The sequence below is a fragment of the Camelus dromedarius genome, chromosome 14 (assembly GCF_036321535.1).
Source record: "Camelus dromedarius isolate mCamDro1 chromosome 14, mCamDro1.pat, whole genome shotgun sequence".
Taxonomy (NCBI): Eukaryota; Metazoa; Chordata; class Mammalia; order Artiodactyla; family Camelidae; genus Camelus; species Camelus dromedarius.
Window position 1 is genome coordinate 34028521 of NC_087449.1, and position 27106 is coordinate 34055626.

Here is a 27106-nt window from a genome sequence, read left to right on the forward strand (position 1 = left end):
CAAAATGCAAAGAGTATAGCCTAGCCATAAGGCAAAGCACATTGATATTCCTTAGGTCATATGGTCTGTGTCACAACCCTGTGAGGCTGGAGGGCAGGACTTAACATCTCCACTGTCAAGATCCAATAGCTGATAAGTACCCAGACTTATCTCTTGCCATTTTATGATTCAAGTGGGATATCACAGGAAACCAGGTAACTTTCAGTGAATTAATTCAGTGAATTAGGGCTTTACAGTCTCACAAAGCTCTTTCTCACGTTCTTTTCTTCTGAGAACTGTATGAAGAAATGGGGGAAATTACATTTTCTTCCTTTTCCACATAAAAACATGGAAGCACAGAGAAGATGTGAGTAAACCAAGGTCACTCCACTGGTGGGTTTTAGGAAGCAGGACTGGCCTCATGTCCAGATTCTCAGTGGGAGGCAGAGCCATGAGTTTAGTGTAAGGGGGATGGAGGTGAGGGGACACTGAAGAGAACAGGGGAGATTAGAAACATTTCTTATGGGAGCAGGAAAAACAGAAGAGCCAACAATGAGGGGTTCTCTAACCAAGGCTACTGGCAACTCAAAAGAGAAAAAGAATCCCAAAGGTTAAAAAAAAATCTTTAAGTTGCATAAGGAATTATTAAAACCAAGTTTTAAAATGGCTCAGAGAAAAATAATGATCTCTATCCAAAGTGGCTATTTTGTCATTTATTTTTCTGCTGAAGGCAGAGTTGGTGGGATGATGTAAGTTTAAAAAAAAAAGTCTTTCTTATTTAAAAAATCAAAACAAAACAAAACTTTTTTCAGTTTGTGGAGGAGGGACATATAACTCATGCTGCAAACTTTCTTAGTCACACAATTTGTCCCACACAATGAACTTCCTGATTTATTTAATATAGTGCTAAATTTTAAAAAATCCATAATGACCCTCCTTTTGCTTCTTTTGAAACATATCCAGATACTAAAAAATTGTGATAATAGCTATTACCATTTATTGAATGACTGTTATCTGCTAGGCACTGTGCTTTACCTATATTACTTCTAATTCTCATGACAACATTGTGGGAGAGTAATTTTTAATACTTTACTTATGAGGGAGTAGGCTCAGAGGAGTTGAGTAACTTGCCCAAATTCACACAGCTAGTGTGTGGTTGAGCTGCCCTGTCTGACTCCATGATTTCTGCTCTTTCTATTCTGCTCCTTCATCATTAAATCAACACTGACATTATTATATACCATTGGCTTAATTCATCTTTTTCTTTAATTGTAAATATTAAACATGTTATTTTAAGAAAATAGAGAAATGTGGTAGAGAATCTAAATTGTGTTCATACTTCTTGTCAAATCTTTTCTTTTCCCTATATTCTTTTGGTTTTTCTGATTATATTGAGGAGAGAACCTTAAAAAGGGCATCTATACGTGGCAGCAGAGGTAGACGCTGTCATTCTGAGCTGGGGCAAGAGCCACCACCTGGCAGCAATTTGGAGCCTAGCAGAGTGATGAAAATTTCCTCACAACCATCTAAAATAGTGGCCAGAGGCTTGGGGAGCACAGAACCTTGGGAAACAGTAAATTAACTTCTTTCTAGAGAAGATCAGCTAAGGCATGCAACATTCTGGACACTCTGTATTATTAATCATCACTGTATTCCCTCACTCCACCTCAATTATTGACTAAAATCTCTGGGAATCTGCGTATTTAGCAAGGCTTCCAGGTGATTTTTTAAAAGCCATTTGACCTAGTTCTAATAATCCCATTGTTTTCATTTCAACAAGTGAAGTCAGGCAGCATCTTTGACAATTTCCTTCTTACAACTGATGAGGAGTCTGCAGAAGAGTTTGGAAACAAGACCCAGGGAATAAGAAAAGTAAGATATTCTCCCACCCCGAATTCCAGGTGTCTGACTCCTCAGTTGTGCACTGTTCTTTACATTTTAAAAATCAGTCTCACAGTCATTGTCTCATTTGCTGGTTACATGGCCCTGAGAGGCAGGGTAAAGACCTCATATTCATTGGACATCTACAAGCTTGTCCTTGACTGTGAGCACTTTCCAAAAGTCTTCCCACTTAGCCCTTAAAACAACCCAGCAAGACAGATGTTATTATTCCCATTTTTCAGATATAAGAATTGAGATTCAGAGAGTATGTGTAAACTGTGCAAGGTCACACACAGCCTTTAACTCGCTGAGTTAGAATTCATGCTCCTTCTGTGTCATGATCCCCTGCTCACAGCGTAGTGATCTAGAAGGGAGCCATTGAACCCACTTCTGATGGATGACTTGGAGAAAGAAGGAAGGTGTGAGTGCTGTTTACCAGTTTCCCTGCTCTCCTAGAACTATTTTATGGGTGGAGTGATACTTGGGATAATGGCTTCTTAATGGTGTCACCCTTCATCCAGGCTTCCTGGTTCTGCAGGAAGGGCCATTCAAGCAGGTTTGTGACCAGTGCTTGATTACCCAAAAGGCAGACTAAGCTCATACTCAGCGAACCAGCAAAACACAGAAATTAAAAAGGAATTTTTGAGAGAACTTTGATACTTAATCTTTCCAAAGATGCTTTGACATAGACATCATGGAAAACAATATAAATTTATTAAACTTTTTTTTTTACACATTTTAGCCTGGATTTGTTTTGTTTTTACTTTGCAGTTATCTAATATAATTTTGTTGAGGCAATGATATGTATTGGTTAAGAGCATGAGTTTTATTAAAGCTAGATTGCTTAGGTTCAAAAGCAGGCCCCATCACGACTAGCTGTATAACCTTGGGTGAGTTATTTAAGCTTTCTGATCTCCAGTCTCCTCACCTATAAATTGGGAATGATTATTGATAGCAATTATCTTATAAGTTCCTGGCATATAGTAAATGCTCAATACATGGTACCTATTATTACCTGTACATTCATTTGGCAAATATTTGAGTGCCTGTTCTAAGCACTGTTGTGTAGTTGTTTGGGATATGTAAGTGAAATAAAACAGAGAAGTTTCTGCACTCATGGTGCTGACATTCAGTCAGGGGAGACCAAAGAAACACATGGAGAAATAAACATATGTTGAGTGAGTTGGTGAGATAAACTGTGGAGAACAATAAAGCCAAAGAGAGGATGTGATCATGGGGGTTGTGCTTCCTGGTCAGGAGCGGCTTTGTTGAGTAAGTAACATTTATAAGACTTGGAGGAAGTAAGGAGCAAACCACACAGATGTCCAGGAAGAAAAGCCTTCTCTTGGAGAAAACAGCAAACACAAAGTCCCTGAAGTGGAAGCATAACTTGCTTGTTCAAGTAAGAGTAAGAAGGACAGTGTGACTAGAGCTGAGGGAAAAAGAAAAAGAGTAGTTGGAGATATCTCCCTGAGTAAAATGGGGAGCCACTGGAGCCATTGTTAGCAAAGGAGTGCTACGAACTGGCTCATAGTTTAAGATGTTACTCTGGCTGTTGTGTTGCAAAAGACTATAGGACTGGTGGAGGAGGTGTGGATATAACTCAGTGTTAGGGATGCTTAGCGTGCACAAGGTCCTGGTTTCAATCCCCAGTACCTCCACTAAAACAAACACACAAACAAAAAACCCTCAAAAAAAAAAAAAAAAAAAGACTATAGAAATTTTAAAAAGATTATAGAGGAACAGAGGCAGAAGCAGGTAGTAGTGGTGGAGGTACAGAAATGCTTACATTCTAGATCCATTTTGAAGGCAAAACTCACAGGAGTGATGGATTAGATATGAAATATCAGTGAGAGTAAACAGGAATGGCTCCACAGTTTTTTTTAACTCAGTGACTAGAAGGTTGGAGTTACTGAGATAGGAAAGAACAAGGGAAGAGCATATTTGGGGTATGGATGGGAACAGAAGTAAATTACATAATTATTAAATGTTAAGTGCAATGTGATTATTAGAAAAACAAATGTAAAGGAGGTAATTGGATATGAGTCCGAATAAGAGAGAAAGTTGAAAGCCACCATCCTACAGGTAATACTTAAAGCTCCATTAAACTAGATGAAATCCCCTAATGAGTAAGTATATATAGAAAGAAGATTGAAGGATGAGCTTTTGGGCACCCCAATATTAGAGCTCAGGGAAATAAAGTGGAACCAGCAGAGAAGACAGAAAGAGTAGCTAGCAAGATAGGAAGAGAACCAAGACAGATAGTATCTTGTAGGGCAAGTGGAGAAAGTATGTTAAGGGGAAAAAGAGTGATCGGTTTTGTTGAATGGTCAGGAAAGATAAGGACTAAGAATGGACCACAAAATTCAGTAACATGGAGCTCATTGGTGACTCTGACACGAGCAGTTTCAGTAGAGAGGTATAGGGAAAATTTGGGTTAAAGAAAGAATGATCAAATTAGAAGAGAAGAGGTAAAATTGTCATTATATGCAGATGACATAAAACTATATATAGAAAACCCTAAAGGCTCCACACAAAAACTACCAGAGCTGATAAAAGAATTTGGCAAGGTAGAAAGATACATGATTAACATACAGAAATCAGTTGCATTTCTTTACACTAACCAAGAAATATCAGAAAAGGAAAGAAACAATCTCTTTTAAAATCACATCAAAAAAAAAAAATACTTAGGAATAAATTTGACCAAGGAGGTAAAAGACTTATACACTGAGAACTACAAAACACTGATTAAGGAAATTAAAGATGATTTAAAGAAATGGAAAGATATCCCATGCTGTTGGATTGGAAGAATTAATATTGTCAAAATGGCTGTACTACCCAAAGGAATCTACAGATTTAATTCTATTCCTATCAAATTATTCAGGAATTTTTTCACAGAACTAGAACAAATAATCCTAGGATTTATATGGAATCACAAAAGACCCCGAATTGCCAAAGCAATACTGAAGAAAAAGAATGAAGCTGGAGGCATAACCCTCCCAGACTTCAGACAGTACACAGAAGGTACAGTAATCAAAACAGTGTGATATTGGCACAAAGACATATGTATCAATGGAACATAATAGAGAGCCCAGAAATAAATCCACACACTTACAGCCAATTAATCTTCAACACAGGAGGCAGAAATACACAATGGGGAAAGGACAGTCTCTTGAGCAAGTGGTGTTGGGAAAGCTGGACAGCCACATGTAAATCAATAAAATCAGAATACTCCCTTATACCATGCACAAAAATAAACTCAAAATGGCTTAAAGACTTAAACAAGACAAGTCACTATAAACCTCCTAGAAGAGAACATAGGCCAAATATTTTCTGACATAAATCTTGGCAATGTTCTCCGAGGGCAGTCTACCCAGGCAATAGAAATAAAGGCAAAAATAAACAAATGGGACCTAATTAAAAGCTTTTGCACAGCAAAGGAAGCCATAAACAAAACAGAAAGACAACCTATGGAATGGGAGAAAATATTTGCAAATGATGCAACTGATAAGGGCTTAATTTCCAGAATATATAAACAGCTCATATAACTTAATAAGAAAAAAACCAAGCAACCCAATCCAAAAATAGACAGAAGAACTAAACAAGCAATTCTCCAATGAACACATACAAATGGCCAATAGGCACATGAAAAAATGCTCAGTATCGCTAATGATCAGAGAAATGCAAATCAAAACTACAATGAGGTATCACCTCACACCATTCAGAATGGCCATCATTCAAAAGTCCACAAATGATAAATGCTGGAGAGGATGTGGAGAAAAGGGAACCCTCCTACACTGTTGGTGGGAATGTAGTTTGGTGCAATCATTGTGGAAAACAGCATGAAGATTCCTCAAAAGACTAGGAATAGAATTACCATACGATCCAGCAATCCCACTCCTGGGCATATATCCAGAGGGAACTAATTCAAAGATACATGCATTCTAATGTTCATAGCAGCACTATTTACAATAGCCAAGACATGGAAACAACCTAAATGTTCATTGAAGGATGACTGGATAAAGAAGCTGTGGTGTATTTATACAGTGGAATATTACTCAGCCATAAAAAGAATAAAATAATGCCATTTGCTGCAACATGGATGGCTCTTGAGATTGTCATTCTAAGTGAAGAAAGCCAGAAAGAGAAAGAAAATATACCACATGATATTACCTATATGTGGAATAAGAAAAAGACACAAATGAACTTATTTACAAAACAGAAACAGACTCACAGACATAGAAAACAAACTTGTTAATGGTGGGGAAGGGAATGGGAAGGGATAAATTGGGAGTCTGAGATTTGCAGATACTAACTAGTATATATAAAATAGATAAACAAGTCTCTGCTGTATAGCACGGGGAGCTATATTCAATACCTTGTAGTAACCTATAATGAAAAAGAATATGAAAAGGAATATATGTATGTATACATATGATGGAAACATTTTGCTGTACACCAGAAATTGATGCAACATGGTAAACTGACTGTACTTCAATTAAAAAAAAGAAAAAATGAAAGGAGACAACTAGAGACAGCAAATATAAACTGGTCTTTTGAGGAATTTTGCTGTAAAAAATGTAGAGAGAATAGGATAGAAAGTAAAGGGAAAGGTTGGTCAAGACTTTTTTAATATATATATAGATCTTCCTGCCTGCTTGTATGTTAACGGGAATGACCCAATAAAGAGAGAAACAATATAGGAGAGAAAGAGGAGAATTTCTGGAGCACTGTTCTTAAGGATGAGATCTAGTGCCCAAGAAAAGGGGTTGGCTTTCCATAGGCATATAAATATTTTATCCATAATCACAGGAATAAAAAATTACTATATAAGAATAAACCCAAGCAGGCAGGTGGGTAAATGTGGTGGGAGTATATGTCAGTTGGATTCTTTGGGAAGCAGACATCAAGATGGTGTTAGAAATGTAGGTGATTTATTGGGGATAATGCCTAGGAAAGATGAAGAGTAAAGGGTACAGCAATGGGCAGGAGAGTCTGACATCTGTAAAAGGAAAGAGGGAAAGAAGGAGGATTGGGTAGGAATTACTGTCGGGTGCCGTGCAGCTCTGAGAAAGTCATGCTAGTCCAGCAGGGCTTCAGAGGTAAAATTAACTATAGAGGAGTACCATGTTGGAAATGGCCAGACCCCTGTACCCCTGCCATGCTCAGCCATTGGCTGGGGTTGCTTTGGAACAGCATGTCCTGGGGTCAAATGTTGCAGTGGATCCCCAGGTGCTGCAGCTACAGGCTACCAACTCACTGCTCTCCTCGCAACTGATTGACAAGTTCTTCTCCGAGGGCAATCCAAGTGGCATACCTCCAAGGCTGCTGCCACAGAGGAAATGGAAAATTTCTTCTGATTGTGAAATAGGAAGTAAGGTCAACAACTGAACATGAGATTGGGAAAGATCCATTGGAGGTTTGAGGAGAGGAAGAAGACGAGAATAGTTATTCAAGAAAGAGAGTGACTCAACCACAGAAAGCACTAAGGGCCCACATGAGTTTAGTGATAGTGAGTTTAAAATGAGAACAATCAGGTTGCTTTTATTATTTTTTTCTAGCCATTTTCTCTGTTTAGGTGCAGACATGGCATGTTGGATTTAACCAGATTTGAGGATTTTTCCAACCAAGGGAGGGAAGGGCAAGGGAGTTGAGGGTGTTTGCAAGAGAGCAATCACACAAAAATAAAGGAGGAAAGTGAGGACATGTACTGGTTGAGGACTAATGAAGAGGAGATGGTTCAATGGATTGTCATAGGTCCAGGTGGAGTTTAGTTGGTGGAGTTGGTGGTCTTTGGTTACCTTTGGCAAGAACTGTTCTGGTAAAGAATGGAAGTTGGAAACGACAGTAAGTAGAGTAGTGAGAGGGAAGTGAAAAACTAGAGGCATTAATTGTAGCCAGTGCTTTGCAGGCATAGGAAAATGAAGGCCTAAGTGAAAGAGATTTCATCCCCTCATAATGTAGGAAACATAGCAAGATGTCAAGCATTTGCTCCCAGGAGGATTGTCGAAGGCCCCAGCCTACTGGACATGCAGATTCTCGATCTAGCTTTGTCCCCCACTACTGGGTAAAAGACCATTTGGCCCAGATTCTCTAGGTGCAGATTAAAGTCCTAGAGGAGTTTGGACTGTGTCCTTTCTTTAAGGCCCCTCTGAGTTATGAGGACAGCTCCAAGGATCAACTTCTAGGACCTAGGTGAACACAGAAGTCCCATTTCTGACTTAATGCAAGTTTGTTCTGGTTACAGTTCGAAAGCAAGTTCAAAGAGTTCCAGAAATGTTGTTTTCTCTGATGTAGCAGAAAGAGGACAAGACTCAGAGTCAGAAAACCTGGTTTCTAATTGTAGTTCTACCACTCACTAACCATACAGCTTGGGCAAGAAATTTAATCAGTCTGAACCTCGTATCCTTCATCTAGAAAGTGGAACTAGTAACACTTACCTCATACATTGCAATAAGGAATAGAAGTAGTATGTGTGGACTGTCTCGCACCATACTTAGCAATGCTTTAGGCATTCAGTAAATGTTTGTTGAATCTGAACCAATTTTATTTATGAACAAATTACACACACATGCACTTCTCTCCACCCCACACATACTGAAAATTTCTATGTAAATAAATCTTCAAGAGTGTGGGAAGATGCCAGACATTGCTAAAGTGAGTTAACTTTGTTTATAACCATCTGTAAATTATTTTGAAATTCCACACTCTAAACAGGATGTAGAGAAGCAATGGAGAGAACTGTGTGAAGAGATGGAAAAATGAAAACTGGAAGAAGAGGCCAAGAAGAAAAAGGAAAAGGAGGAGGAAAGGGAAGATGACATCTGGGGAATTGAAGAAGAGGGAAGTGAAGAGGATTCTGCTGAGGAACCAGTAAATGACAGGCAGCTGAAGGAAGACGATGCTGAAAGAGCATTTCTGGGTAAAAATGTAGAAGTCCGTGTTGACCAGAAGGATGAACTATAACCTGGTAAAAAGTGGTTACCATTCAGAGGCAAATGATGTTGCTTAGAAGGAGAAATGTAGAAATGTTCAAGAGGTTGGCAAAATCCAGGGAGCAAAATTACTTGCTCTCTTAGAATGAACTTTGGATTTGTATTTCTGTCCCACCTCTTTTGCTCTGTACAACCTTGGGTAAGTCCCATCACCTCTTGGGGCTTCTACTTCCTTGAATGGAAAGGGAGTGATAGTTCCTATTTCATGAAGTTGTTGTAGGGATTAAGTTAGCTATGTGTGTAAAGTGCCTGATATAAATACATAGTCAACAAATAGCAGCTATTACTACTTATCATTATCATGGTATTTATAAAATTAATTGACAGGAAAAAAAGCTTCCGTATAAACTTGAGCTTCACTTTTGGTTTATTCTAGTATATTCAGTAATTTAATTTTGTTTATATGTCTGTGCTATTTATATTTACTGAGCAGTTCTGATGGTTGTATTTGTGGGCGATAAGGTTTGATGTTTTCTTCTTGCAGGTGAATCAAGCACTTAAAAACAAAATCAGACTTCCTCTTAATATAAACAGATACTTTGTGAAACTCCTTTTGCTTCTCTGCTGTTTTGTGCCCTATCTAATTTTTGATTAATCATTACTTGTTTGCAGGTTTGCTGGTTTTACGTTTATCTTTTCTGTACCACCAGCTCACAATATTATCATATGCATTCATGTAGCTCCTTACAGATCACAAAGCACTTTCCCATAAATTTGAGGAGCTCCTGCCATGTGCTCATTTAATCCTCAGAGCAGCCATTATAGAGGATACCATTATTATCTTCCTTTTATAGATGCAGAAACTGCTAAGAGCAGGCAAGTCACTTGCTCAGGGTCAAACAGCTAGTAAGGGGTGGGGCCAGTATCTGAACTCAAGTTTGTCTGGTTCCAAAGTTCATCCTTCCATTGCATTAGGCTATGTGTTGAATGAATGAGTGACCATCTATTACTATTGAATACAGATAGTAGCCAAGTCCCACATGGAAAAAATACCCTTTTAGGGAAAATAATCACACAGTAATTTTCCTCTTTTAAAAATTTTCTTGAAAAAATAAACATACAAACAAGCAGTTGAGTGAAGCGTGACAATCTTTTCATATTCAGAAGTGATACTCTAATGTGGTTGCCAGGCGTTCAAGGCCACCATGGTTGATTCCTGGCCCTACTTACTTACTAGCTATATTACCTTGGGCAAGTAATCTAACTTTCCTGTGCCTCATTTTTCTCATTTGTGAAAAGGAGTTAATAACAGAACTTACTGCAAACTGGGCTGTGAGGATTAAATGCTGACTCCTTCTTGCCTTTATCTTAGTAGGACTATGCTGAGGACGAGTCCCAGTCTAGCTGGAGAGTCAGGCCCAGACACGATTATCATATGAAAGCACAGGGCTACCAATTTGGGTCTAGAACATAGCAGGTGCTCAATAAACACAAGTTGAAAGAATGAACAAAACTCTGGCTCATGGTTTCAGGGAGTATTTCATGAAGGAAGTAACTTTTGAACCAGCTCCCGAAGAATGCATAAATATCTATCTGTTGGAGAAGGGTATGGGTAAACCAAATTTCAAAGAGCAGGGCACCTGGATGACAGGAATGGGATGGTGAGGTCAGGGAGGAGCAGCAAGAACTCTTTCCTTCTTCCTGTAGCTTGGTGCCTGCTGTAGTATCTGGGCCTTTCAATCTTTGGAATATCCTGGTTTGGGAAACTTGCCTTTCCAGAGGAGGCAAAACTTTACCTCTACCCTTTTATGGTCTTTGGGTAAGCCTGAAAATTTAATTGACAACAAAGATTGACACACAAAAAAGCATACAAATTTAATGTAAGTTTTATGTGGCACGGGAGCCCTCATGAGGAAATGAAGACCCAAAGAAGTGGCAAAACCTAAATGCTTTAATACCAGTTTGAACAAAAAGAGGCAAGTGTGGAAAAGTAACTAAAATACACAGAGAGGCTGAAGGAAGATAAGAATTATTTTAACAGGGTCAGTTTGTGCAGAATTTCTCTTGGTTTCAGCTTGGTAAGACTGTTCCTTTTCTCCTGGTATGCACAGGGCAGCTCCTACATGGGAGTTTTATCTTCTGTATTCAGGAGGAAAGGGGAGATCAGAGTGTCCCTTTTGTATCTGCTGTTTTTCAAGTGCCTTGAGCTCAAAATAATCCTTACACCAAAGTGGCATATTTCAGAGTAGTATTTTTTAGGCACCCTTCACCTGTTTCTTTACATATACCTGTTTCTATAACACAAGAGTCTCCCCATGGTGAAAAAGAACAAGGCTTCAGGTGCTGAATCTGAACACTGTCTTGGGGCTGCAGGGCTAGTGTGTTGGGATATATATTTTATTCCTATATTTTAGGAATGCCAGTCTGATACGAGCATTGATTACTATCTATGTCTGCTCTGATTGGTCTGGAATATATTCTGAAAATTGTTATGTATTTTCAAATATCTCCAGATAAATATACTGATTTTCATGCAGAATTTGGGGGGAGGAGTAAATAATAAAGATCCATTTGAATATATTTTTTAAAGCTGCTGCTTTTACCTTTGTTAAATTTTTCTTTTGCTTTTATTTTGATTGATTGTACCAACAGTATTTCAGAAGTTAAGATAATTTCATCAAGAAAAAAATTCATGCATAGTTCCATCCATTCTGCACACAGACTGGAATTTTTGTGTTTCCTTCTAGGACTTGTCTTTTGAACAGCACCATTCTGCCACTGAACCATGCTCCTCCAGACTGAGTTTTTCTTTTTAAATTCTGTTTGTATGTTTAATTTCTGAAATTAAGTGTTCAATGTGAAAAAATGTGGCGTTTACAAACATATTAAGAAAAAAGTAAAAATTCTTCATTATCTCCAAATCCAGAGAAACCTGTGCAATATCTATTGTCTTTCCTGCCAGATTTGTGTTTATTCATTCATTGGTTTGTTTGATTTTGGATTGAGAGCATTTAGTTAATCAGACTCCTTAGTATGTGGCACTTTATCTTCTTTGGTCAGTATTATCACTTTTAAATTTTATTTATTACTTACTTCTTTCCCTTTTATCCTCTTTTTCTTCTCTACATAAGTAAATAAGTTCTTTTTGATGTAAATCTTTTTGTTTGCATATGTTCTTACAAAATATGGGGTTTTGTTTGTCTGGATTATTTTTAATTTACGTGAATGGTTTAGTGTTGAAATCTCATTTCTTCATATTTTTCACTAAGCACTATGTTTTTTAAATTTATTCATGTTAGATATACACAATCTGAACAGACGAATCACTAGTAGTGAAACTGAATTTGTAATAAAAAAAAAACTTCCATCAAACAAAAATCTAGGATTAGATGACTTCACAGGGGAGTTCTACCAAACATAAAAATAAGAGCTAATAAGCATCCTTCTCAAATTATTCCAAAAATTTGAAGAGGATGGAATACTCCCAAATTCATTCTATGAGGCCACCATTACCCTGATAACAAAACTGGATAAAGATTCTACAAAAAAAATTGACAGGCCAATATCTCTGATGAATATAGAGGCAAAAATCCTCAACAAAACATTAGCAAACCGAGTTCAACAATACATAAAAAAGATCAAACATCATGATCAATTGGGATATATGCCAAGGATGCAAGAATGCTTCAATATCCACATGTCAATCAATGTGATACACCACATTAGCAAAAGGAAGGATAAAAGTCACATGATCATCTCAATAGATGCAGAAAAATCACCTGACAAAATTCAATATCCATTCATGCTAAAAACTTTCATCAAAGTTGGTATAGAGGGAATATATCTGAACATAATAAAGGCCATATATTACAAACCCATAGCTAAAGTCATACTCAATGGTGAAAATATGAAAACATTTCCTCTAAGGTCAGCAACAAGACAAGTATGCTCACTCATGCCACTTCTGTTTGACACAGTATTGGAAATTGCCACAGCAATCAGATAAGGAAAAGAAATAAAAGGTGTCCAAATTGGAAAGAAGAGGTAAAATTGTCATTACATGCAGATGACATGGTACTCTATACAGAAAACTCTAAAGACTCCACCAAAAAACTATTAGAGGTAAAAAATGAATTAAGTAAAGTGGCAGGATACAAGATTAATGTACAGAAATCTGCTGCTTTCCCTTACATGAATAAAGAACTGTCAAAAAGAGAAAGCAAGAAAACAATCCCATTTAAGAAGAATAAGATTCCTAGGAATAAGCTTAATCAAGGAGATGAAAAATGTATACCCTGAAAATAAAAAAAGACTGATGAAGGAATTGAAGATGACATAAAGAAATAGAAAGTATTCCATGTTCATGTGTTGGAAGAGTTAATATTGTTAAAATGTACATACTGTTCAAAGCAATCTACAGATTTAATGCAATCCCTATCAAAATGCCCATGACATTTTTCACAAGACTAGAACAAATAATTCTAAAATTTCTATGGAACCACAAAAGACCCCAGATTGCCAAAGTAATCTTGAGAAAAAAGAACAAAGCTGAATGTATCATGCTCCCTGGCTTCAGACTCTACTACAAAGCTACAGTAATCAAAACAATGTGGGACTAGCAAAAAAAAAAAAAAAAAAAAAGACACATAGATCAGTGGAACAGAACAGAGAGCCTAGAAATAAACTCACACACTTATGGTCAATTAATTTATAACAAAGGAGGCAAGAATATACAATGGAAAAAAGACAGTCTCTTTAATAAATGGTACTGGGAAAACTGGACAGCTACATGTAAAAGAATGAAATTAGAACAACTTTTCACATCATATACAAAAATAAACTCAAGATGGATTAAAACCTAAACGTAAGACTTGAAACCATAAAACTCCTAGAAGATAACATAGAACACATTTTGACATAAATCGTAGCAATATTTTTTTGGATCTATCTCCTAGGGCAAAAGAAACAAAAGCAAAACTAAACAAATGGGACTTAAATTTAAAAGCTTTTGCACAGCAAAGGTAACCATCAATAAAATGAAAAGATAAGCTACAAACGGGAGAAAATATATGCAAATGATATGCCCAATAAGGGGTTAATATCCAAAATATATAAACAGCTCATACAATTCAATATCAAAAAAGCAAACAACCTGATTTAAAAATGGGCAGAAGACCTGAATAGACATTTTCCCAAAGATATACGGATGGCTTATAGGCACATGAAAAGATACTCAACATCACTAATCATCAGAGAAAAGCAAATAAAAACCATGAGATATCACCTCACACCTGTCAGAAATGATGATAATCAAAAAATCTACAAATAATAAATGCTAGCAAAGATCTGGAGAAAAGGGAACTCTCACACACTGTTAGTGGGAATGTAAATTTGTGCAACCACTGTGGAAAACAGTATGGAGGTTCCTCAAAAAACTAAAAATAGAACTTCATTTGATCCAGCAGTTTCACTCCTGGGGGTATACCTGAAGAAAATGAGTACACTAATTAAAAAAGGTATATGAACCCTAATGTTCATAGCAGCATTATTTACAATAATTAAGACATGGAAACAACTGAAGCGTCCATCAATAGATGAATGGATAAAGAACATGTGGTATACTATACAATGTAATACTACTCAGCCATAAAAAAAAGAATGAAATTCTGCTATTTGCAATAATGTGATTGGACCTAGAGGGAATTATGCTTAGTGAAACAAGTCAGAGAAAGACAAATACTCTATGTTATCACTTATATGTGGAATCTAAAAAATAAAATGAATGAATGTAACAAAACATAAAAACACTCAGATATAGAGAACAAACTAGTAGTGGAGAAGGATGGGAGAGGAGAAAGATAGTGGTGGGGGTTTAAGAGATACAAACTTCTATGTATAAAATAAATAAGCAACAAGGATATATTGTATGGCACAGAGAAATATAGCCATTATTTTGTAATAACTTTAAATGGAGTATAATATATGAAAATATTGAATCACTATGTTGTACACGTAAAACTAATATAATATTGTAAATCAACTATACATCAATAAAAAATACATTTATGTTGCTGTGTGTATATCTAATCTACTGCTGATGATTTCAACATAATATTTCATGATATAACATTTACCACATTTTAGCTGTCTACCCTCCCAGTGATAGACAGCCAGGTTGTCTTCAAGTCTCCACCATCATAAATAACACAGCAATGAATATATTAATGTACAACCCTTCACGTGTCTGCATAAGAATTTCTTTGGGATATAGCCCAGAAGTGTAACTGCAGGCTCATAGACTGTGAGTTCTTAATTTGCGTAATTTATGTCTGATTGCTTTCTACTATGGCTATACCAGTCCATGCTCCTACCACCATGCATTAGGGTTTCAGCATCATCACAACCTGACAATCTGGCATTGTTTTCTATAGTTTAATATATGTAAAAGAATAGCATATTGCTGTTTTAATTAACATTTCTCTGATATTTTTGAGCATTTCTTCATATGCCTTTTGATTTTTGGATTTCCTCTCTGTTCATATTTTTTGTTTATTTTTTCCCCTAGGGGTCTCTGCCCTTTCATTTATTTGCTAGAATTTTGTATATTAAATATTTGAAGTATCTTCTCTCATTCTTTCATCTAGTTACTTTGTCTACAATGTCTTTTGCTAAATAGAAATCCTTATTACTCATCAATATTATTGTTATAGTCTATGCTTCTTAGGTTTTGCTTTTCTATTCTCCTCAGCTACAAATTGTAATCGTTTACTATATTTTTCTTTTACAATTATATTTTTCACATTTATTATGGCTTTAATCCTCCTGAAGCCAATCTTGTATAAGGTGTAGAATTGACAAAATATGGTAATTATACTCTAAACCTTGATATACCAGTTTCTGATAGGGAGATATTAAAATCTTCAGCTACAAAAAAAAATCTTCAGCTACAATTATGAATCTATCTATTTCTCCCTGCAGTTCTGCACATTTTGACTGTGTAATTAGGTGTATCTATGTGCTTTGCCTGTTGCATTTATGTGTTTGCCTACTGTTCCTTTATGAATATAAAGTGACTTTTTATCACTTATCTTTTGAGACTAAAATTCCTTTTTGACATGTATTATGATCACAGTCCAGTTCATATTTTCCTGGTGTATCTTTTTAAATCTTTTTATTTTTAATCTTTCCATCTCTGTATGTTTCAAGTATGTCCCTGATAGCCAATACATTGTTGGATGTAATTTAAAAAATCTATTTGGTGAGATTAACTTATTTGCATTGAATGTAATTGCTATATATTAAAATTTAATCCTACCATCCATGTACTATACATTCTTTTTTATTTTTAACCTCCATTTCTGCTTTCCTATTGGCTAGGCTGAATTTTCTACTGTGGGTTTAAAATTTATACATAATATTTTTTCGTGTCATAATAATCATTAACTTCAGACTCATACCCATAGGTTTAAGAACGTTCCTCCCTCTTGATAGCTTGAGCAAAAGCCAAACAAAAGTTCTAAGGATGATGCTCAAGGATCTGATGTATCATGCCCTCCTGTTAATCCAATCACTATTGCTTAGGTAGAAGGTATTTGATCTCCTAAGGAAACACAGGGTACCATTAACCAAAAGGAGGAGGAATGGAGGCCAGGAGACCACAAAATGACATACATCCACTTCTTCATACTAAATCAACTTTTTAAAACCTCAGTTTCTTTATCTGTGAAATGGCAATGGTAATACCTACCTCAAAGGGGTGATATGAGGAACAAACTGGGTGATCAATATGAATGTCCCTTGTGAATCATAAAGTGCTGTACAAAGATTAGTTATTCTTGCTCTTGTATTCATCACATGGTATCATTTGTTTAGATGCTGATACTTATCTGTATTGCTACATGGGGATGTACCATCCTAGCTAGCAATCTCCCTAAATTGTGCTGATGCCTGTAGAGTTGATTTTCCTTTCCTGAGAATAACAAATGTGCAAGAGATCAGGATCGTATTTGTCAATCAGTTTCCATCAAAGGGTCCTGAAGTTGCAGAGCAGGGTGACTTGCTAGCAGACCTGTCAGACTGCACACAGCTGAAGGCTTGGTGCAATGGTGCCAAACTGAGCTCCAGTTCCTTCTCTACCTCAAATTAGATGTGTGACCTTACCCAGGTCACTTTAGCTCTCTGAGCCTGGAAAATGGAAGTCACAAGATCTATCTCTTAAAGTTGTGGTAGGATTAAATAAGATCATATGCAAAATGCTCTGGCCTTGGAGAAAGTCTTACGCTTGTCAGACAGATGCAAATCTCTCATTACTGAGTACTTACTAATTTCCACTCTGCTACCTATGGCTAGGTTGAGTGCAGGTTCTTTCTCATCTCTGAAGTATACTGAATTGCTTTGTTTCCTTACAGAATAACTGTTGTCCCCTTCAAAGCCCTATGTCTTCATATTTGGACCAGGAATACTTGCCAGCAGGATAGAGTCTCACAGGAGATGCTATTCTTTAGGGCAACTGAAATTGATAATTCTGCCTTTCAGTGTGAGGGTATAGCTCAGTGGTAGAGCACGTGCCTAGCATGCCTGCAGTCCTGGGTTCAATCCCCAATACCTCCATTAAAAAAATGAATAACCTAAATACCTCCCACCCCAAAAGATGAACAAATAATAAATAAAAAATAAATACAAATTTAAAAAATAAAATAGTTGGATAATTCTGCCTTTCACATATGAAAATTTAGATTCTGACTAAACTGAAAGATAGTAATGTATCTACTATGTTTACTGGAATAGGTTTATGAGCAATCATAAACCTATTATAACCCCATGAATTAGGTGCTTATATCCTCATTTTACTGATAAGGAAATAGAAGGTCACATAAATCAGGTAACTTGACCAAGGTGACACAGTTGATAAGGAGAAGAGAAACAGTCTAGTGTAACGTAAGGAGGACGGGCTTTGGAGTCAGACAGATCTAAATTAGGATCCCAGCACTGCCATTTACTAGATCTTGGTCTTTGGCACAGGGATCAAATCCCTTAAATCTCAGTTCCTTCACCTTTAAAGTGGGGGTTATAATAATATCCTCACCCGAATGTTGTACATATAAAGCAGTGTCTGGCATCCTTAGGTGCTGCTGGGAGCCCGAGCCCACAGAGCTCACCTATAGCGCTGCCTTAGGGAAACTTCAGTCATCATCCAGCTCCTTTAGAACATTACATTGGATGTTCAAATGGCTGGCCTGACAATCCTCTGGGCTGCGATTCAAGATGACAGTCCCAGAAAGGAAATGAAGTAGCACTATGCAGAACATCCCCACCCGTACCCTGCCCAACACAGCTGTTTAGACCAGGACTGGGAATCTGACCCAAAGGCAAGAAACCCACAAGCTTACCGACAACCTACAAATGTGGCCTGGCTGTTAAATCAATATTTCTCTCTCAGGAATTCAAGTTGGGAAACATGAAGTGATTGAGGCAGTTAACAGCAGTAAAAACTGTAACTAAAGAGAGAGGTCATGAGGTTCAGTAGGGGTATGTGTGGGAAGAGACAGAGCTGGGGCTGTGGCCAACCAAAGTGATGAAGAAGCAGAAATTATGCATAAACAGAAGCTATGAAGCAGAAAAAGGTAATATATGTTTATTCAACAAATATTTCTAGAGTTCCTTCTATGAACTAGGTGCTGTGTTAGTCTCTGAATATACAAAAGTGACTAAGAAGCAGCCTCTGCCTTCACAGCACTTAATTTTAGTGGGCAAGAGAGGCAAAACATGTAAACAAACAAATAAATAATTACAGATTGCTTTAAGGGCTAAGAAGAAAACAAGCATGGGGCTCAGATAGAACATACCAGGAAGGGAGCTACAGTTAAGAAACAGCATGGTAAGGGAAGTTCTCTCAGAACAAAGTGAGACCTGAAGAATGAGAAGGAGCCAGGGAGAAGAGTCCTTGAGGCAGAGGATGTGTAAAGCTTGACAGCAGCAAAGGGCCTGTCATGATCAAGGAAGCTGGGAAAAAAACAAAACAAAACAAGCCATGCGGCTGGAGGAAAGTGAAGGAAAAGGAAGCAGTGTGAGATGAGTTTGGAGGGGTAAGCAGGAAGCATGCCACGGGACCCAGCAGACCTTGGAATGGAGTTGGGGATTTAGTCCCTATATAGTGAAAAACCATGAAATTATTTGAAGTTGAGTAGTAACAAGATCAAATATAATGTGGTAGATAAGCTCAAATGCTAAAGAGTCAATCTGGGTCCAAGACTAAGTTCTACCATTTACCAGCTGTGTGACCTTGGGCAATTATTTAACCTCTCTGTGCCCGCCCTAGTTTCCTTTTCTATAAAATTGAAGTAGGTTGATTTTTACCTCATGGAGGGATAGTGAAGATTAAATATAAATATAAAGTGCTTACAGCAATTCCTGGCACATAATGAATACCTGATAAATGTAAGCTTGTATTAGTATTTTGGTTTTTAAAGGGTCATGATAACTACTATATGGAGAATGAATGTCTAGGGGTTAAAAGGGAGGCCACTAATGAGGCCGATGAGGAGTCTGGGTGAAAGATGATGCGTGAAGCGGCGGTAATGGAGACAGAGAAAAGGGACCTAATATGACACATTTTTGGAGATAAAACTTTCGTATTTTGCAGATGGATTGGACATTGTGGTTGAGGAAAATAGAGGAATCAAGAACAACTCCTCGGTTTCTGTCTAGAGCAACCAGGCAGATGGAGGTGATATTTACTGAGCGGGAAGGGCCGGGGGGAACCCGGCCTGGCAGGGAAATGAGGAGTTCTATTTTAGACATGTTAAACTGCACATGTCAGTGAGCTATCGATCCATGTAGATGTCATTGAGACGGTTGTAAGTCTGGAGACCAGAAGACAGGTCTCGGATGAAGATATGAATTTAGAAGGCATTAGCATAATCAGCATTTGAAGACACAGAAATGGTTGAGATCCACTAGGGAAAGAGTGTACAGAGGGAAGAGAAGGGAGCCCAGAGGCCTGAGGAGCAGCACATTTTAGGGTGGTTGAATAGACAAGGGGAATGAGGAGAGGCCTGGGAAGAGAGAGTAAAACCAGAAGAGTAGGGTATCAAAAACCAGGAGAGGAGAGAATTTCAAGAACATTGGAGTGGTCAGCTGAGTGTGGAAAGTTCAAATAAGGATAGAAAAATATTGGTCATTGATGACCTTGACAAAAGAAGTTTCAGTGAAGTGTGTGTGCTGAGGGGTTCCTAAGTAAGCATCAAATAGGCTGAGAAATGAATTGAAGGTGTTCTTGCTTGGATAGTACATACAGTAAAACTGGAACAGTACAGAGAAAACTGGCATGATTCCTACATACAGATGACACACAAATTCGTGAAGTGTTTCATATGTTTTGTAAATGGATTTGACTTTTGGACAATTTTAGCTCTTACATATTCAAAGAAGACAGTTGAATCAACAAGAATGAAAGGGACTCTAAAACTGAATATACACACATAAACCTAACTATATTTAAATAAGTAATAAAACCACTCTGAAGGAAAATTAAAAGCAAATCCAAATAAACTTTGAAAACAGTATTTTGAATATATACCCTTGGTCTAAAAATAAAACAAAACTGCAAAAAAATATTGAGCCCTACTAAATAGATTGCTTTCTTTATGGAATGGATATAGCTATTCTGAAACTATTCTGTGTGTGTCATAACACTGAGCAGATGAATAAAAAGGACATCAATGCTGTTGGGAGCCAGAGTTCTCAACTGTGGGAAAAGGGAGATGCAAATCAGAAATGGGAGAAAGAACCCTGAGGTGCTGAACAGGAATTAGAGGTACCAGTGCTGAATTCATGGTTAAAAATAGTTGAACTATATTAAGTTGCCATTTTTCCTCCTTGGATCTGCTTACTTAAAGGACCTAGAAACAATTACTCTCCAGGAGCCATGGTCATATCTGGTGCCCAGATCTTGGTTTCTAAATACCATTCCCCACTAAAAGGGGTGCTCTTTTGGAGACAGGGATGATTTCCAAGGCTGGACAGGGAAAGTACAAGATGAACCTGGAACACTGTATTATGCCAGAAAGAAGGGAATACTTTAAAAAAAAAAAAAAAAGGTATGTGTCAAAAGGACACAGAAACTCACCTAAAGGGCCTCTCACTGGCCAAATCTAGGACAAGCTGAACAATAAGATGAATAATGACAGTAATGGATTATAATCTATTAAATAAAATAAGAATCTGTTACTTTTTTTCCTTGTGATGAAAACTTTTAAGATCAACTTTCTTAGTAACTTTCCAATAAACAATATGGTATCATTAACTAGAGTCACCATGTGTATATCCCTGTGAGTTATTTCTTTTATAGCTGGGATTTTATACTTTTTAATTTTTAAAATGTTAGCTAATATGGATTTGGTTTTGATCAGTACTCTGGATAAGTATGGGGTACTACCCTAGTGCTTTTTCTTTTTTATTTCTATCAGCTCTATTATTTTTTTTAACATTTTTTATTGATTTATAATCATTTTACAATGTTGTGTCAAATTCCAGTGTAGAGCACAATTTTTCAGTACAATACATATATTCATTGTCACATTTTTTTCTTTGTGAGCTACCATAAGATCTTGTATATATATCCCTGTGCTATACAGTATAATCTTGTTTATCTATTCTACAATTTTGAAATCCCAGTCTATCCCTTCCCACCCTCTGCTCCCTTGGCAACCACAAGTTTGTATTCTATGTCTATGAGTCTATTTCTGTTTTGTATTTATGCTTTGTTTGTTTGTTTGTTTGTTTTTAGATACCACATATGAGTGATCTCATATAGTATTTTTCTTTCTCTTTCTGGCTTACTTCACTTAGAATGACATTCCCCAGGAACATCCATGTTGCTGCAAATGGCATTATGTTGTCAGTTTTTATGGCTGAATAGTATTCCATTGTATAAATATACCACATCTTCTTTATCCAGTCATCTGTTGATGGACATTTAGGTTGTTTCCATGTCTTGGCTATTGTAAATAGTGCTGCTATGAACATTGGGGTGCAGGTGTCATTTTGAAGTAGGGTTCCTTCTGGATATATATGCCCAGGAGCAGGATTCCTGGGTCATATGGTAAGTCTATTCCTAGTCTTTTGAGGAATCTCCATACTGTTTTCCACAATGACTGCACCAAACTGCATTCCCACCAGCAGTGTAGGAAGGTTCCCTTTTCTCCACAGCCTCTCCAGCATTTGTCATTTGTGGATTTTTGAATGATGGCCATTCTGAATGGTGTGAGGTGATACCTCATTGTAGTTTTGATTTGCATTTCTCTGATAATTAGTGATACTGAGCATTTTTTCATGTGCCTATTGATCATTCTATCAGCTCTATTATTGATTTAGAAATTAGGTTTAAAAAAATCTTATTTTTGGTGATTCTTTGGAAGATGTCAAAGTGAGCTTAAACATGTATTGTTTAGTTATTCATTTTTAAGAATTGTTTAACTATGAAGAATCTTCTAGGGTTTTACATTTTTTCTATTCTAGGTGGTGATGAGAGAAAGTCTTGGTAATCAAAATTATGGCAACAATTACAGTAACACAATTAGAATGATGGCCATTTACTTAAAGTGCTTCACACACACAAAAATAATCTATGAGTTTTATACTGTTGATTATAGATAAATATATAAATAAATAAGAGAGAAGGGAAAGATCTCACTTGCAGTAACTAAAAAATGTAGATGGAATAATGGAATCATAGAGTCACCATTTTGCAACTATCGTAAGTAATTGCTTAAGACAAGAATTATCAGTGAATGTCAAAACCTTTGGGCAAAAGTTTTGAAGAGGAACAGGATATTTACATAGTCTCAGAGTACCTCTCCACAGGTTACTCATTATTTACATAAGAAAAAAATGCTAACTTTGCAATGGAGAAACCTAACAGATACCACTTTAACCAACTGATCAAAATGAATATCATCAATAACAGGTAACACTGTTTCTCCTCAAGTGACACACTGAGGACACAACATACCATAGACAATATTGGTTCCTGCTTCATCCAAAAAAAAAAAAAAAGAAAGAAAGAAAGAAATATATAAATCTCATCATAAGGAAATAGGACACAAACCCCAAAAGAGGGAAATTATACAAAACACTGGCTTGTACTTTTTTTTTAAAATAAAAAACTCAGTATCATGAATAATGATCTATTTTAGATTAAAAGGGACTAAAGGGTCATGACAATTAAATGCAATGCATGATTAGGGATCAGACACTGGATCAGATTCCACATAGGAGGGAAAACTGCTAAATAGGACATTATCAGGCCAATAAGTGAACTTTGAATATGGACTATATATAAGGATTACATCAATGCTAAATTTCCTGAATTTGATCATCATACTAGGGGTGAGGTGTGGGGAGGGGAGTATGTAGGTATATAAGACAATGTCCTTGTTCTTAGAAAATACACACTGAAGTATTTAGGATATTAGGGGTAAAGGCTACAATTCAAATGGTTCAGAACTCACCCTTCCACATACATACACATCTATATATATATGTGTGTGTGCATGTGTACACATACACACACAGATAAAGAGATTGTGGCAGAATATTAACTTATGGTGTACCTGGGTGAAGGGTGTATGGTAATTCTTTGTCATATTTTTACAACTCTTCTGAAAATTTGGAATTATCCTAGAGTAAAATGTTTGAAAATAAATTGGAGATGAGTAAGTAGAAACAGTATGTAGATAATTCTTTTGAGAAATTTGACCGTGAAGGGGAGCAGAGAAATAGAACGAGAGTCAGGGCTGTAAAATGGCTCCCGTCTTTTTAAGAAGAGAAATTCCATCAGATACCTTTTCCTCAGGCCCCCTTTGACTCTCCTACATTTAGATACTGTGAGCTCCTCTGAAAATACATTTTATTCCTTAAACTGCAACCAGGAAAAGACATTTGGGCCACCACTTGAGGGCAGTACAAAATGATCCTGCATGTAACGCTGGTGGTTTTATTGTTTCAGCTGCTAGAACAAAACAAAGCCCTTCACATGATCTTCTCTCAAATGTGCTACGTGAAATAAACCTCCTTCTAATGCACTACTTTTTTTTTTCAAATATTTTACACAAGAAAAACCCAGCATAATTCTTAACAGGAGTCTGGCAGGGGGAGTGAAGGGGTGAGAGGGTTTCGTGCTTGGAAAAATGCCCAATGCTATAAGTTTAACAAAGAATAAATGAAAATAGAAAAACTAGAGCATGTCAGAGTTGGAATGGACCCTAGACAAGGATGGTTCCAGACCCTTTTTTAAAGACAGCACCTTGGGTCCAGTGGAGGGGAGGTACTTGGCCAAAGCCACAGTGATGTGATAGAGAAGGTAATGGTTTCAACACTAACTAGTTTGTCTGTGAAAATAGAGGTTGTGATATCTTCAAGTGATATCATAAATATAGCTTGCAAAGAGATTGACCCCATCATTGGTATTGCTATGGAGTTCCTGAAAAAATTGTGACACCTCATTTGTGAGACTATGCCCCTTCTGTCTTCCTTTACCCTGGGAAAATATGACTATTTATCTTCTGCTCATCCTCTGAAACAGGTCCTAATGCTGTAGATAGCACAGTTCTGATCATATCCAGCCTGTTTCCCACATCTTTCTAGCAGGAGCTTTAGATCCATAAAGTATCACATGTTAGGCTTTCCTACCAACATCTGAGGTGGGGGGTAGGTAGTATGGAGTTGAAGGCCATTGGAAAGAAAGTGAATGGGTGTGTGGCAGCACATTGTTTGGAAAGAAACAGGCATGTCAGTGCAGTAGAGGGGAAATGATCTTAAAAGGATAATTAGAAAATCCTTGTGAAATGTAAAAACTCTAAATATGACCTAAGTACATAATGGAGAAGAAAGAGTTTAGACTGATTGAAATACAGAAACCAATATGACTTCATAGCATGCTAATAAATGGGCACAATTACATAGAAGGGCCCCTAACCTCACTATTACCCATTAGCCTGGCGTTTCAAAGATCTCCTAACCTGGCCCCAGCCCACTCTCTAATCTCAAGTCTCGCTATAGCTTCCATCCCATGCTCCAACCACTGTTTTCTGAGCACTGGCTTCAACGGTGTAACTGCTATGATATATCAGGCTATGTTCTGCACTTGCTGTATTTTGAGGCTCCTCTCAAATGCCACCTTCTCTGCATGCTTGTCTTGATCTGAACTTCACATTTACCAAGATTCTTTTTGTATACAGCCATTGTATGCACCTGTCTTTAGCATTAATTTCATTCTGCCTGTCTTTCCCCCCTACATAGTGAGCGCTTTGAGGTCTTACTACTACTATTATTTTAGGGATTGTTTCCATTTATTAATAATCTACCAATAATTTTTCTACTTCTCCTGTCTTTCCAGCTCACTCACTCCAACAGTTCTTTGATCTCCCCTCGGCTCTACAATCTAGTGATCCTAACACCTCTTCACCATTCCTCACCCATTTCATGTTCTCCTACTTCTCTTCTGACCTACTTCAATCCCAAGGCCCAATGTTATAATCACCCCCTTGATATGTCCTCTTCACTCTTGCCTCCTCTTGCTTTGTTATTTTGCTTCACAAAATCTCTACCCTGGACAATCTAACTCTGCACTTAGTCTCCACCTTTGGGAAAGTGGGTGAAGAAAAACCCACAACTGTGTCAATGGACTCTTACCATTCATCACAACTAACCTTAAGTGAGCCTTTAGTACTACCTGGGAATCAGTTTATTTTAAAAGTCCATCCACTTTCCCTAAATATTTCATACCTTTTCTTTCCTCAAACTTCTGACACCTTCCCCTTTCTTTTCCCACTCACCAGATAGCTCACCCACCTGCATCTATGCCTGCATACTCAGTCCTCTTTTTGGTACTCTAAAAGCCAATCCTTTCCCCCATGTTTCAGCAATTCTCTCTCTTACTGTATCATCAATATTTCACTTTCCAAAGGATTATCCCATCAGCTTAAAATAGTGCTATTTTATTTCTCACCTTAAAAATAGAAATCTCTCTTGTCTCCATAACCCCTTTTAGCTGCCACACTATTTCTCTGTTCTGCATCTCAGTTAAACATCTCTAAAGGGTTATCTGTATTCCTTGACACCAAGTCCTCTCTTTTCACTCTCTCTTGAGTCCACTTGAACCAGGCTTTACCCTTCCCTTTAACTGGGATTGTTCTTACCAAGGACACCAAAGACCCCACGTTGATAAATGTGGAGGTCAGTTCTCAGCCCTTGTCTAACTATCCCTATGATCAGGTTTGTCACATCTGCTCACTCCTTTCTCCCTCGTTTCTTCCTGAAAACACTTTTCTTGATTTGGCTCCAGGACAAACACCATACACTCCTGGTTTTCCTCTAAATTCACTGCTGCTTCTTCTCAATCTCCTTTACTAGTTCTTCATTTCCCTCATCTATAACATGGGAGTTAACCAGTGACCCATTGGACTTCTTGGATCCATAGACATTCATTGTACAGATGGTCTCACTCAGTGTCTTTGCTTTAAATGCATCCATATACCAATGATACCCAAATTATATCACCATTCAGACCTCTCCCCTGAATTCCAGACTCTGATTCCAACTTCATCTTTGACATTTCTTCTTGGATGTCTAAAAGATATCTTAAACTTACTCCAAGACCAAATTCCTTATGTTCTCTCCCAAACTGGCGCCATCCATAGTCTTCCCTATCTCAGTATAGACAATTCTATCATTCCAGTTGCTCTGGCAAAAAACTAGCATCATCCTTGACTCTTCTATTCCTCTTCTATTCCTCACAGTTGATCCTTTAGCAAATCCAGTGGGCCCTACCTTCAAAATATATACAAATCCGACCACTTCTTGACACCTCTCTCCGCGGTGCTAACCCCCTGCCCCAAACCATCATTCATCATCATATCTGGATCATTGCAACAATCTCACTTTTCTTTTCTTTCTTTTTTTTTTTTTTTTTTTTTTTTTACCAATTTCTGTCCTTGTTTACCTATGATCTATTTTTCCTTCAGTAGTCCCAAATAATCTTTTTAAAACTTAAGCTATATCATGTTCTTCCTCTGTTCAAAACTCTGTCTCATTTAAAGTAAAAGGCAAAGTCTTTAAAATGGTTTACAAGACCATGTCCCACTTGATATGGGACACCATGACCTCTCTGACTTCCTTTCTTAATCTTTCACCCTTTCCCTCGCTCTGCTCCAGCCATATTGGCTTCCTTGATGTTTCTCAAACCCATCAGGCACATCCTGCTTTGCATCTGCTGTTCTCTTTCCCTTGATTGGCTCCTCATCCGAGATATA

The 27106-nt window shown here is 37.3% G+C and overlaps 1 non-coding gene and 1 pseudogene across 1 annotated transcript; both read left to right on the forward strand.

Moving 5' to 3' along the window:
• LOC105092983 (calreticulin-like) overlaps positions 1-8826 on the forward strand; it is a 32293-nt pseudogene extending 23467 nt beyond the window's left edge.
• Positions 8827-20066: 11240 nt separating this feature from the next.
• LOC116157012 (U6 spliceosomal RNA) lies at positions 20067-20173 on the forward strand. Its single transcript, XR_004140977.1, has one exon. It is a non-coding gene; the product is annotated as a U6 spliceosomal RNA (small nuclear RNA).
• Positions 20174-27106: the final 6933 nt, after the last annotated feature.